General features: G+C 41.5%; 1 protein-coding gene across 7 annotated transcripts in view; it reads left to right on the top strand.

Moving 5' to 3' along the window:
* Positions 1-12,585, top strand: part of HTR2C (5-hydroxytryptamine receptor 2C) — a 245,429-nt gene that overhangs the window by 69,692 nt on the left and 163,152 nt on the right. For 2 of the 7 annotated variants that reach the window (XM_087748928.1, XM_087748935.1), the window contains exon 2: positions 6,915-7,207. The exons of the other annotated variants lie outside the window; for them this stretch is intronic. The gene's annotated coding sequence lies outside the window, so the exon portion shown is untranslated. The remainder of the gene's footprint in view (positions 1-6,914; positions 7,208-12,585) is intronic. 7 annotated transcript variants of the gene reach the window in all.

Genomic DNA, 12,585 nt, shown 5'->3' on the forward strand with positions numbered 1-12,585 from the left:
GGTGATCTGTTGCTTCTCAGTATTACAGCAGATGGGAAGAGGGCAATGCTGCCACAGTATATTCTGCTGTGCTCAGAAATTATCCTACCACTGCAGATACTGCTGTAGATGCTGAAGTGATGCACAAACCATAGACACTTATATGATAATGATGATCTTTTCACCTCTTATCCTGGGCTTTAATCAAACTGAGTATATGTGTATATTATACCAGTAAAGCTGGTGTGTGTGTGTATATATATATATAATACCAGTAAAGCACTGGCAAGGGATAACCATAAAATCTTATTTTTTCAGGTTACGTTTCCAGGATATGAAGGTGAAGAGCTAGGATTTTCTGGTTCTGCCATTTTCTTCTTTGTTTGCGTGGCAGGGGGGCAGCGAGGGAGTGTTTGCTGCCCTACGCAAGTCTTAAGTGTGACTTTAGATACACTGATATACAGGTTAAGTCAGAACTGGTCCAGTGCTTTTGCCTTTAATACAATTATTTCTATATTTTGAACAATTCATAATGAGTTCTAGAGTAACTTAAAATTTTTGAATACGTAAACAAAAAAATATGGAACAAAATCCCAATGAAGTTTTGACAGAAAAAATGATGATGTTTGATCATTTAAGTTTCAATAAACTTCAGATATTTTAAAAGCTTACACACTACAAAAATAAAGCAACAGAATTGTAAAGTTTTTAACACTGGGTTTTCTACATTCGATCCCACTAAACTCGCTGAGTTTACAAAAAGCACAGGACCCATCTGCAAAGCCTTCAGTCCCTTTGTGTCAGAAGATGGCCAGTTAGTCGGGCATTAGCCCTTCCTTGGAAGGGGCTGGATGCTTAAAGATTTGGATGTCAGCCTGGGAGCTCTGAGATCCAAAGTTAACCTTCTCTTTTTGTGAAAACCTATGTGTATGACCTTGAATAAGTAGCCGAGTCATCTGGTAGCTCATTCCCCATCTGGAAAATGGGGATGACAGAAGTTCCCCACCACTCAGCTGGGACAAATGGCAAAACAACGTAAGCTGTTGCAGAAGGCAGAAGATCAATATGTTCAGTTCCATCAGTTGGTGTGTTTCAGCTCAGACTCTTCTGTTCCTAAACATTGTTTAAAAACCAAATGAACAAAACTGTTTTTTGGGGAGAAACAAAGAGCAGGGCAGAGAACAGCAAGGCAGGAGTGGGGTGTGTGGGTAACCCAGGGCTTGGTGTGCCTGGATGGTTCAGCACAAAGGAACAAGCAGGAGATACGTTGGCTTCCTTCCCAAAGCTCTGGTGATCTCAAATCCAGGTGATGCACTGTTGGGTCTGCAAACTCATGGGTAGGTCAGGGCTGTGTCCGAAGCGCTCAGCAGCCCTTGCCCCATCATATGCACTGTATTAGGGACACGGGTCCCTTGCTGCATGTCCCAAGCCTATTTCATTTTACATTGACTTCCGTTGTACTTTATACCCATGCTCTGTTGTTGTAATCAGGTACTGGTGTAACCACTCAGAATCCAGACAGACAGAATTTGCAGCAATGTTGGTCTTTTTTAGTGAAAAGGCTGGAAGTCATTATTCTTTTTGACGGCCAAACTTCTTCAGAGAGTGAATAGGAGGCATTACTCTTAAGTAATAAGGGGATTAAGTAGAATTTCTCAAAGCAGATCTGAAATGTTCAAAACATTACTTTGTGACTGCAAAAAATTACTTTAGCCAATGAAAAATGCCAGGGAAATCTCACCCTGGATGGTTTGTGATTTGGGGAGAAAACATCTCATCTTACACTGATTGTGCTCTCTATTATATTTTTTCCCTCCTTTTTTTTGTTTTGTTTTTTTTTTAAACTAAAAAATAAAATGCAACTACTTTCAGTAACTGGTGAAAAACAAAGATCTGCCTTTATTTTGGGAAGGTAGGGATCACTCTTTGTTCTACAAGTAGCAGAAAAAGCAAGCATCAGAGGATGGTGTTAAAATAGTACCCTGCACCTCTCTTTAAGAATATCAAAGTCTTTTCTGCTATTCAAAAGGGAAGGAGAACAAAACCATTGTGGGCAATATTTTATAATAGAACAATGAGCCTGAATAGATAGATTTTAAAACCCTTGTTTCATAAATGTTTAAAAGAGTCTTCACAGATTTAAACTTCATTTTTTATCATTGCTTTCCTTATTATGCATCAGCCTTTAAATTCCATGATACCACTGCGAAAGAAATAAAATGTCAGATGTGAAGGATGTTATTATCAGTATGCAGTGGCACTTTTATATACTGACTATAATGAAGCCTCTCTACATCACTTTTCTTCATTATTTTTATTCCTGCACGTAAAATGAAAAGGAATAAATGTATCTCTTGCTCAACAAATATTTTTATAAGATCAGCAATTGATTGCTGAATGTCAGGCTGCATGGAGCCTTCTGGGCATACCTGGTGATGTGCGGTGACTAGGGGAGAGCTGCCTCCCTCTTTTTTTAAGCACATCTGTTCTCACAAAGGCACCTGTAAGGGACCTGGGCATGGAGTGGTCAAAGGGCACTTGCTGCAATGTATAGTCTTCTGGTGTCACAATGTTCTTCATCCTTTCCCATTCATCTTGTGATAGTGTTTGGTTCAATGCAGCTACAAACTCTGCTGATGTTCTGAGACTGCAATGGTCTTGAGAGTTCTTGAGTTACAACCTCTAGCATTTGTTTTGATAACGTTGGACAATGTTGAACAGCAACAGAAGAATATACTGCTGTTGAATATCTTCAAAACAGCACGTAATGACCTGCCACTGAATCTTCCATGCAAGTCTTTACAGAGGTAGTACAGAAATCTGGCTGAGAGGTAGGAAAAGATTCTGCCGTGGAAAGCTGTTTCCCAGGTACTTCAGGGAGTGAATAATCCTTTTTGGTGACGTACGGTAAACGAATGGTCTAGCTTTGTCTGCCTACACTTTCAATCTGATTATTTCCTGTTATTTACAATGTTGTGTTAACTGAATTTTCTTAATAGTAATAAATAATATCTAGCCATATGTTGACTTTCACAACTTTATTGTACAGTAGGCATTAATGCAGCATAGCTGATTAGAGCTTTTGTACCCCTGTGACATAGAGCGTGAAGCTGGAAGAGTAAAAGCAATGATAGTTCAGCTCCCTGTGCAGTCTTCTATGTTATAGAAAGATCTCTTTAAAACCAAAATAGGGGTATTTCTGCAGTTCTAAAACATGCCGGGTACTTCCAGGCATCCGTTTTTGGTCTATTGCTTAGAAACAAACTTAATAAATATAAATGAAGTTGAGCCTTATGCTTTTAGCAGGTCTGAACTACTCCCTCTATGACTATAAAGCTGGTTGTGCCATTCCATATCCCCTCATTAGATGGACCAGAAAGGCTGCAGAGTCATCTAGCTTTCAGATTAGGACATATCATGCTTTCCTTTAGCAGGCTGAAAACAATAACAAGGTTTGTTATTTACCATTTTTTCTTGGGGCAGAGCTGTGTACTTGCCATCAGAGCAACTATGAGAGTAGGTGTGCACTGATTTCTCATTTTTTTCCCTGTAATATTTTAATACTAGGATTGTTGGGGGGTGCTATTTATTTATATTTTTAATTCTTCTGGCCTGTTTTCTGAGTGGAAAGGGCAGCCTATCAGCTGGCATGGAGCGTGCTCGCAGCATCAGGCCCTGTGCTAAAACATCACATCTCTGGGAAGGGGGGAGATGGGTTACCACCTCGATCCACGTTAGGTATGCTGCTTTCTTACAGCCACTATAAATACTGCTTTGATTGGCATGGTAAAGGGTTGTATTTTTGGTACTGCAGGTATATACAGGGCTGCAGTTTAACATAATCACGTGCTGCTGATTTCCAAATGAATGATGCTCACCTTGACATTTTGGTACCTGCAGCACAGCTGCCTGGGACTGCAGGAAGCACAGTGGATGGCAGGCAGGTGACTCTCCCAGGCTGTCCCTGCCTGCCTCGCCACTGGGACTGGCAGAAGCGAAGGTAGGTAGGCTCCAGAGGAGGTATGAACATATGAGATAAGACAGAAGCCTGGCTGTGTGTGGCATATGTGCTGGAGAGGGTGCTGCTTCTGCAGACTGCCACTTTCACTGCACTAGCTGCCCTGGGTGCCTCCTAGCAGATGAGAACTGGGAACAGATTCAGAAATACTGTTTGCCCAGCTTCATCTGCCTCACTCTGCATATCCATGTCCTGTTCTGTGTTTGGTTGACTAATCTGATTTATCAGCTACCTCCCTGTAAAGAACAGGATTAACTTTTATGTAGTATTTTGAGCAGTGTACTCTACTTATATTCAGGATACTTCGTAAGGTAAATAAAGCATGCTCCAATATCAGGTATGCATTTATAGCCCCTGGTGCTTTCATCTAACAGCTTTTTCTGTAAAAATGTTTTTCCACTGCAGTTTTAAAAAAAACCCAAACTTTATTTTGTACAGCTTTTAAAGATAGTCATTTTCAAGATCATCTCCATGTAGTTCTGGTTTTTATTTTTGGTGACTAAGCTGTGTCTTTGACAGTCTCTTTCTGTTGGTGATGAGAACGTATTTTTCCACAAGATCGAGTTGACTGAAACCATTTCATGTTTCTGGTGGTGTAGACATGTAACAGGCTGGAGATTGCTTGATAATTCCCTTCTGAGTAAAATTAGAAAGAGAAAAAAAATACAAAATTGAAAGATCACTTAAATTATAGCCCTTTGTTCTACCTTATTAGTTAACATTCCAAACGGCGATGTACAAACTGCATAATTAGTTTTGCTAAAATGTACCCAGTGTGGAGCCATCTGTGTAATAGTTGACATTATTTATATTCAAAAGGGACACTGTGATAGTTGGAAGAGCCCCTGCTCCCAGCTAACCATTTCCAGTGTGACTCTAAACTATTGATTTACATTCATTCTCTATTAACCTATTATGAGTTCATCTGCCGCTTTCAGCTCTCTTATCATGTTGATGTACTTCTAATTTTCCAAACTGAATAGTGATTTACTGCAAAAATGTTGGGATGAACAGTTCTCCAGTGAATATCTGAAAGTCTCTTATGCCCCAGATAGCCTCTTTCATTTGAAACCTGCATTGGGAGCCCTGGTACATAACAAGGCCAGCAGCAGTGCCTTGACCATCCTGGAAATGTCCGTTTCCTTTTTGTCCTTCCTGATCTACTGAGTATATGCTTGTATTTCCATAAAGGGTATTTATAAGACAACATGCTCGGTGTCTTTGGAGATTGAATGACCCTTCTGGTCCTTCTGGGTTCCGCCCAGGATGCTTGTGGGCAGTGTGAGTTGGTTTTCTTGTCTGTTTAGGAGGGACATCCCATCTTCTGCAAAGCGCTTTGAATTTACTGGGTACTGTATGCTATGCAGTTGTGCTTGGTGGCTCTTTCATGCTTGCTCTGCTTGAGTGGGCTTTGTTCTGTTCCAAAAGATGTGTTTGCATTGGTGTGTGCAACTGGTAGGGAAACCATATAACTATACAGGAGTGAAGTTACTGCTAAATGTGCGTTTTTTTCAGTTAACTTACATGGTAAAATAAACATGGTAAAATAAATGTGGAGAATGTTTGAATTGGAAGCTGTGACTTAGAAATAATTTTTGAGAAAATTACAAAGCAAAAGTAAAGTAAAAGGCAAAGTTATGAATGCAATGAGAGAGTGAAATTCTATATTCTAGGATTGGTTGGTTTTGAAGAAATCTGGTTTGATCAGTACTGAGTACAACATAGTTTTTCATCTTTTCATTGGAGTTATAAAAATATCACTCTGAGACTGCTCTGTGTTGACTCAATAAAGGTGGTTTTACCAACACCCATGAAAAATGCAATTAGTAGCTTACAGCATCTTGAAATGACACGTATAGTCACTGTTATAGGTGCCACAATTGCATGGCGGATGAGACTCAAGATGAAGGACCCCTTCAGTTCATGTTCCTGCCGTGAGCTCGATGCTGCAGCATGAAAGCTGCCTCCCACATCTTCAGTGAAATATTTGGGCCCTCAGCTGCCAGCAACAGCGGCTTGGGTATCCTATAGAGCACTATATGACTATAGTGCTTTGGTGTTTTCCTACAGTGCTGCTTGTACCATGATCAGAAGAGTCACAGTTAAAAATATACATTTTGTGCTTTGAGGCGTGATAGCTTGGCTCACAGGGAGGTGGCTGGAAAGCCTGTTCCTGCAACTGGAACCAGCCCTGCTTCCTTCTGGGGTGAGCCCTAACCTTGCTCTGGAGTGAGGGTGCTGAGCCTGCAAGCCTCCTTTTTCCTCATGCTGTTTTGTGGTGATAGTGCATGATTAACTCACCATTTAGCACTTATTTCCCGGCTAAGCCAGAGCCTGTTTTTGTGGACGGCCTCATGTTTCTTTTTCCTGTGGCTGTGTAAGCTGCTTTGCTGAAATCGCAGCAGTCGCTTCCTAAAGTGGATGATGCCCACATGGCTCCCGGAGGGGATCCTGCGGGTTGTGTGCTGTGATGTGGGAGGGCCCCGGTGACATTAATGGTGATAACCGCCTCTCCGTGTACCCACAGAGGGGTCAAGTGGCATGCCATGGTGACATGGGACAGTTGTGCAGCAGCACGTCGTACTGCTGCTTCAGGGTGGGGAGAGCCTGCACCAGGAATGGCTGGTGGGAGCCTGGGATTGACTGATCCTGGTGAGCCCCTGCAAGCATGGCAAAGGGCTGCCCAAGCTGCGGGCTCTGTGGGAGACAGTGCTTTTGGGCTCAAGCCTTCCTCTGCATGGAGAGCTCAGCAGGAGCAGGGAGACCCTGCAATTCACCAAGGCACAATCTCTCCTTGTGGCATATGGAGGCTCCCTGTGTTCATTCAGGAGCTGCTGGGCTCACTGCAGGGGCTGCTCTGGGGGCAGAAGTCCTGCTGAGCCTAGCCCTGTAATCCCATGTTCTTCTTCATTTCTAGCCTTGGGGTCCACATCCCTCCTCTTGCGTGTAGTCACCAAGAGTTCCTCAATGCTGCTCCCGCTGTAGCGGTGGTGCCGTTCTGCATGACATCCCTCCTGGCTGCTGCTATTGCTGAGTCTGACTCGAGGCTGGTTTAACGTGCTGATGTGAGGAGACTGTGAATCGGATGCTGCTGTGCAACTGCACCAGAACAGAAAGTGTTCAAAATAAAATGCACTCAGCCTTTTCTTCCTTGCCTCCCCCATCTTCACCCTGACCTCCAGGAGCGCTGTGTGATGCCCAAGCAGTCGTGTGAGTAGTTAAATCATGAGAAAAGGATCTTTTATGAGTACTATAGCACCATATAACCTAATTCAAGTATGTACTGTAGATCAGAGGCAACATCTCAGCTTGTTCTATTAAAGTATTATTAATTACCATTTCAATAGTGCTACTAGGTATAGGTACTCATTCAGTGCACTGAAAAAATAATAACAAAGCTTCTTATTATCTAACAGATGATGTTATACATTGTGGATGCAACCTATTAATGTGGAAATACTGACACATTCATCCAGAATAATTTGCATGGTGTGTTTCCTGACCTAATAATGAAAAAAGTAGGTCAGCTTCCAAGTTTTCTGAAATGGGAATTAAAGCTTTATAGCAAGAAAGTCTTTGATAGTTCTACACAAATGGCTGAAACTTGCAAACCTTGCATATTCAAAATGGTTTGCCCCATAATGATGACTTGGGAGATATTTGTAATTAATTGTAGTAGTACATCAGCACTGGATTTCCTTGGCTTTCCCATTGTCTTACTGTTTTTTACAATTTAATGGAATTAAAAAATACTGAAAGATATGGCTTACCAAACATGGTCTCATCTGAGAAAAGGTGGTTTTAAAAGGAGATTTTATAAAATGTAGTTTACAGAAGCTTATGCAAAGCAGTCTTTCTTCTTGAGGAAGTGTTTAGTTCAGCATTGAGCATTCCAGGTGCTTTATTTTTGCTAGAGAGTATATAGCACGTGGTGCATATAAATATTGAACTACTAGGTCTTAGCCTGGATAGCATTTTGCAAAAGGTGTATTCGTGAAGTTGCTAGTGTATTTATGACCATCTCTAAGATGATTTCGGTGTTTAATCGGTGTCTACCCTAACCATCAAAATGATGATCTTCCTTCTGGGCTTTGATTCTTTGCTATCATAAATGTGAGATGTTGAGATGTGTTTCAGGAATATAAAGATTGCCATGTTGGATTAGAGGTGCATCTGCACTGCAGGCAAAGGTGTGACTGCGGTGTGTGCAGGGATACTCCATCCGCTTCAGCTAAAGGCCCCGTGCTGTGGCTGCTCTGCCAGCCCCCTGCCCATCTTTCCTTCCTTGATGAGTGTCACCCAGCTTCTCTAGCTGCCGTGTCCCGTCTCCATGTTGCTCTGGCTGTGGCATGGTGTGGGGGATGCAGACTGGCAATGAGAAGGCAAAATGGAAAGACCAAACTTGGGCAGTGTTGCAGGGAGTTTGGTGACTCTTGCCCTAGCCCTTGTGACGTTTGGGGAAAGGCACTGAGTATTTGAGCCAGGCACCTCCATCTGTGTGTGGCATTTTATGCTCTGAAGAAATGCATTTTTGATGGACTTCTCTGTGTGTTGCTTACTGTCGTTTTAAATTGTTCAGTGAAAACACATGCTCAAGCTCTCCTGTTGTGCAGGAATAGATTTTTTTAAAGATTATGCACTTCCCCAATGCTTTCACTATTCTCTTCAGCTAAATTTCACAGCCGTGGTCTCTCACTCAGCAGATATCATGCTGCTAGATGCTCAGATGCTAAATTCTTTAATATAGCACATGTTGTTAGTAGCTGGTTGTCAGAACAGTCGTGCTCTGTATTTTCTGAAAGAATGATTATAGTGGATATGAAGCTTTATTTTAGGTTTTCTGCTGTTTTGCTTTGCCCATTTAATATCTGACTGCCCTCCACGTGTACAAAATGGCACATAGGTTCTGCTTGAAAAGCAGAGACCTTGCTTTTTCCTGATTCTGGTCTATTAAGGCCTTGTCTCCTGTACTGAAAACAGAGAGTACTGTAAATTCTGAGTCTTTTTGTTTTGACTCATGAACACCCGTGATCCGTGAGCTGTGCTGAATCTGTCAGGTATTTTTTTTTTTTTTGAGAGTACTGATAGAGTCACGAGACAGATTTCAGGTAGGGCTGAGCACGTTCTGGTCCTGCCCATGTGCGTGTTTGTGAGGCTGGGAGAAACTTTTTATTGTGGGCCTCTTTGGTCCCTGTTTGTGGTCACTTTCTGCAAGCAGTTTTTGGTTTTATTTTAGAACAAGAAATGTGGTTGAAGAAAATTAAATCAGGGCATGAAGAACATGCTGCGATTGGAAGGAGTAGCTGCTTGTATTTGTCTTGTGATTTTGAGGCTTTATAATGGTAATAGAAATGTTGGGGGCTGGATAGGCCTGGTAGCTGAGTAAAGTTATTTTAAATACTTGTCTATTTTTAGAAGTGAATTCAAACTGATGTTTTGTAGTATGATGAAATTATTTATGCAAAAGCTGCTTTGTTTGTTAGGTCTAATGAAATCCCAGAAAGAAGACAAAAACTATTAGGGACCTGGCTTCTGTGGAATTTCTAACGAGGCTTGATAGCACAGGAGTTTAGAGAAAAAAAAGTTATCTGAAATCCTGTTTACTCATAATAGTCTGTTCAAATTCCATTGCAGAAATGAGAATTGTTTTACCATTCCCAGTCCTCGTTTTTTAATATTTGTTTGCAGAAAGAAAATTAGATTGATCTCAGAATAATCAGTTTTCTTTCTATTTAATATGACAATATTTTCTATGTGAAATGACATGTTTTCATAAAAGTAAATGTCGGGCTGCTCTGAGTAGTTGCATCTCCTAGAGGGCAATGCCACCTAATACGTGTGTGGGCAGGTAAGAGAGCTGCAGAAGGTGGAAAGAGAAGAGAGTGCAAGTGTCTCCCCATCCCCACTCCCAGGTGATGGATGGAGTGCTGTGGGGTGGAAGGCCACGGTGCAGCCTCAGCCTGTGGTTAAACTCCCCTTTAAGGGGATAGCTGGCTTGCACTCTGTCCCAGAGCAGATGCCATGACACAGCCCTCCAAGTAAGCCTTGCACTGGTTCAAAGAGAAAAAAATGCTCCCCTAAGCTTTGGAGACCAAGGGTGTCCATTGGGCGAGTGACAGGTCGGGCATGATCTCTTCTTCAAAGCTGGGTTTGGGGATTTCTGTTGCCAGAATGCTTTAAAGGGTAAGGAGTGTGGCTGCTCATTAATTAGTAAAATTGGAGCTGGCTCAAGTGGTGCTTGGAAATATTAACTATTAGACTTTGGATTCATGCCCTGGAAGAAAAGTGAGTTTTATGTTAGTTTTCCAGTTTTCATTAATAATTCTCCTTCTCTTAAAATAATTCTTCAGTTCAGGAAGTATGAGCAGCTTTAAGCAGATGGACCACTCTGAAGGTCAGTGCTGTAAAACAGGAGTCTTTTAGAGCTGTATTAACAGTGCATTGTAAGTGCTGGGTCTAACACAGCGACATGGTGATGGGTAAGGTTGAGCTTGGAAAACCCTTGGGAGCCTGTATCACTGCCATTGCTGCAGTAGGCAGAAGATCAAAATGACCAACTCCTGATGGTTTTCTAAATACTGTACTCCAACAGCCATCTTGCAGTGGTCATCACCAGCTGTGAAGCTTTTGCTGGCAGCACCCTTTGTCACCTTTCCCTTGCCAGATTGTATTTTTCTCCCTGCATCTCCTCTTTCACTGTTGGTGAGAGATCTTAGCCTTCTCCTGGCTTTCTGGACCCTTTCACACATGCCCTCACATTACCAGTTTTTTAGGGGTACTGGAGCTTTGACTTTCAGCTCAAGGTTGGGGTATGGGTCTGAGATACCACGTTGGACCAGTCTGTAACGCAGGGACCCCTGGGTACCATTGCTCCCTGCCAGTTGGAGTTTGAACACAGAAACCTGACAATGTGCCACATCTCCAGTTTTGGGCTGGTAAGTCTCTACTTTCCAGAGGCCAGTCACTGGGCACATACCAGATATATATTGGCACATGTTGATATGCAGCGGGCTGGAAGCCTTTCAGGTTTTTCCTTGTTCTGTTGAAAAAAAAATGGTCAGTGTCCCACATTGATAAAGCTGTTCAGAGAAAGAAATTGTGTGAGTGCCAAACGCTGTTAGAAATCTGATCGTGTGTGATTGATGAACAGATTTGAGAGTAACCGAATGGTTAATCTGCCCTGTAGATGGATATGCTCTTTAGATATAATAAGAAGATCTGCCTATTTTATAAAATTAGAAACCGAATGTGCATAGGCATTATATAACTGAAAAGCTAATACTGTATATGGCAACATGACGGATTAATATATATTGAAGTCCTTGATTTGTTCTCATTTCTGTCCTTCTGGTAGTTTATGGAAACATACAAAAAGTTTACAAATGACCTTTAAAATTAGCTCCTAACCTATATAGTTTATCATCGTTTTCTGTTCCATGAGCCTGAGGTGTTAAGGGATTCATAATTCAGTATTTCAAAAATTGTCAGTGGCTTCGCTATATGAAATTTTAAATATTTTCAATGTACTTCTGGCATTCAGTGGTTGTATTTGTTCATTCGAATGTAATGGATATTGAATAGGACCTATTATCAGCTTGATATAGAAAATATATTTGGGTAATTACATATGCCTACACTTGATATAAATTTCAATCTTTTTCTGCCAAGAGAACACCATCTTTTTTGCATTTTATAAAGATGCAGGTCAGAATTTTTGAATTCAAGCGAGAGAGGTTCCTGGAGGAAAGAGGGAGCCCCTTCCCTGGTGCTGGCACACAAAGCGAGGTATCAGTTCTGTACTTCTAGCAAACCTTTCTGCACTCTTTGAATACTCTTCTGTATTTCACTGACTTGCAGAGATTGCAGCCTCTGTTTATTATAAGCATGTGAGCTTTTTTCTGAAGGATATACAGAAACGGATGATGTAGATAGTAACGGGTTCTTTACAATTTTTTTCATTTTAAGAGTATGGATTTCAGCTGCTTAACTGATCTAATATAAAAAAATTGACTACCTTGTCTGGTAGTGTGACAAGTCCGTATGGGACTTTGGCATTATGAAGGACAGATGCTCTCTGGTCTAAATGCTGCGCGCTACTGACAGTCATCTCTGCAGTAAGTTGATTCTCTCATTCCGTGGACCAGGTAGGTAACTGTAAGGACCGGTAGCTGCTGAAAGGATGCTCTGTTTTGGATTTTCTATTTTCTGCAGCCCCTAGCAGAGGCTGCCTTTGAACCAAGAACAGGCATGGTTCACTGACCTAGTGAAGGATATCAACGAAGGTAGCTGTTTTGCTGAACACGCAGTACGTTTGAGGTTGGTTGAAACTCTAGTGAATGTTGTTTTTACAATGGCCAAGCAGTTCCTTTAGGTCAAGAAAAGGATGCTTGCACTTTTGATTCTAGTGTGAATGGAAGAATTTTAATCTGACTTTATTTATCATTCTGTGAATTAATGCTTGGAAAGAATTGCATTTTGAAATCTGACTGGATTCATAGAAACTGCTTTACTATATCTTATGCTGCCATAGCAACATATGAGTGCAATGAGTTAGAAATCTCCCAGTTATTAGAAAAACTGAATTAAAC

This window comes from Nipponia nippon, unplaced genomic scaffold, assembly GCF_047370975.1.
Source record: "Nipponia nippon isolate SJK-2023a ecotype South Korea unplaced genomic scaffold, ASM4737097v1 scaffold_12, whole genome shotgun sequence".
Lineage (NCBI taxonomy): Eukaryota > Metazoa > Chordata > Aves > Pelecaniformes > Threskiornithidae > Nipponia > Nipponia nippon.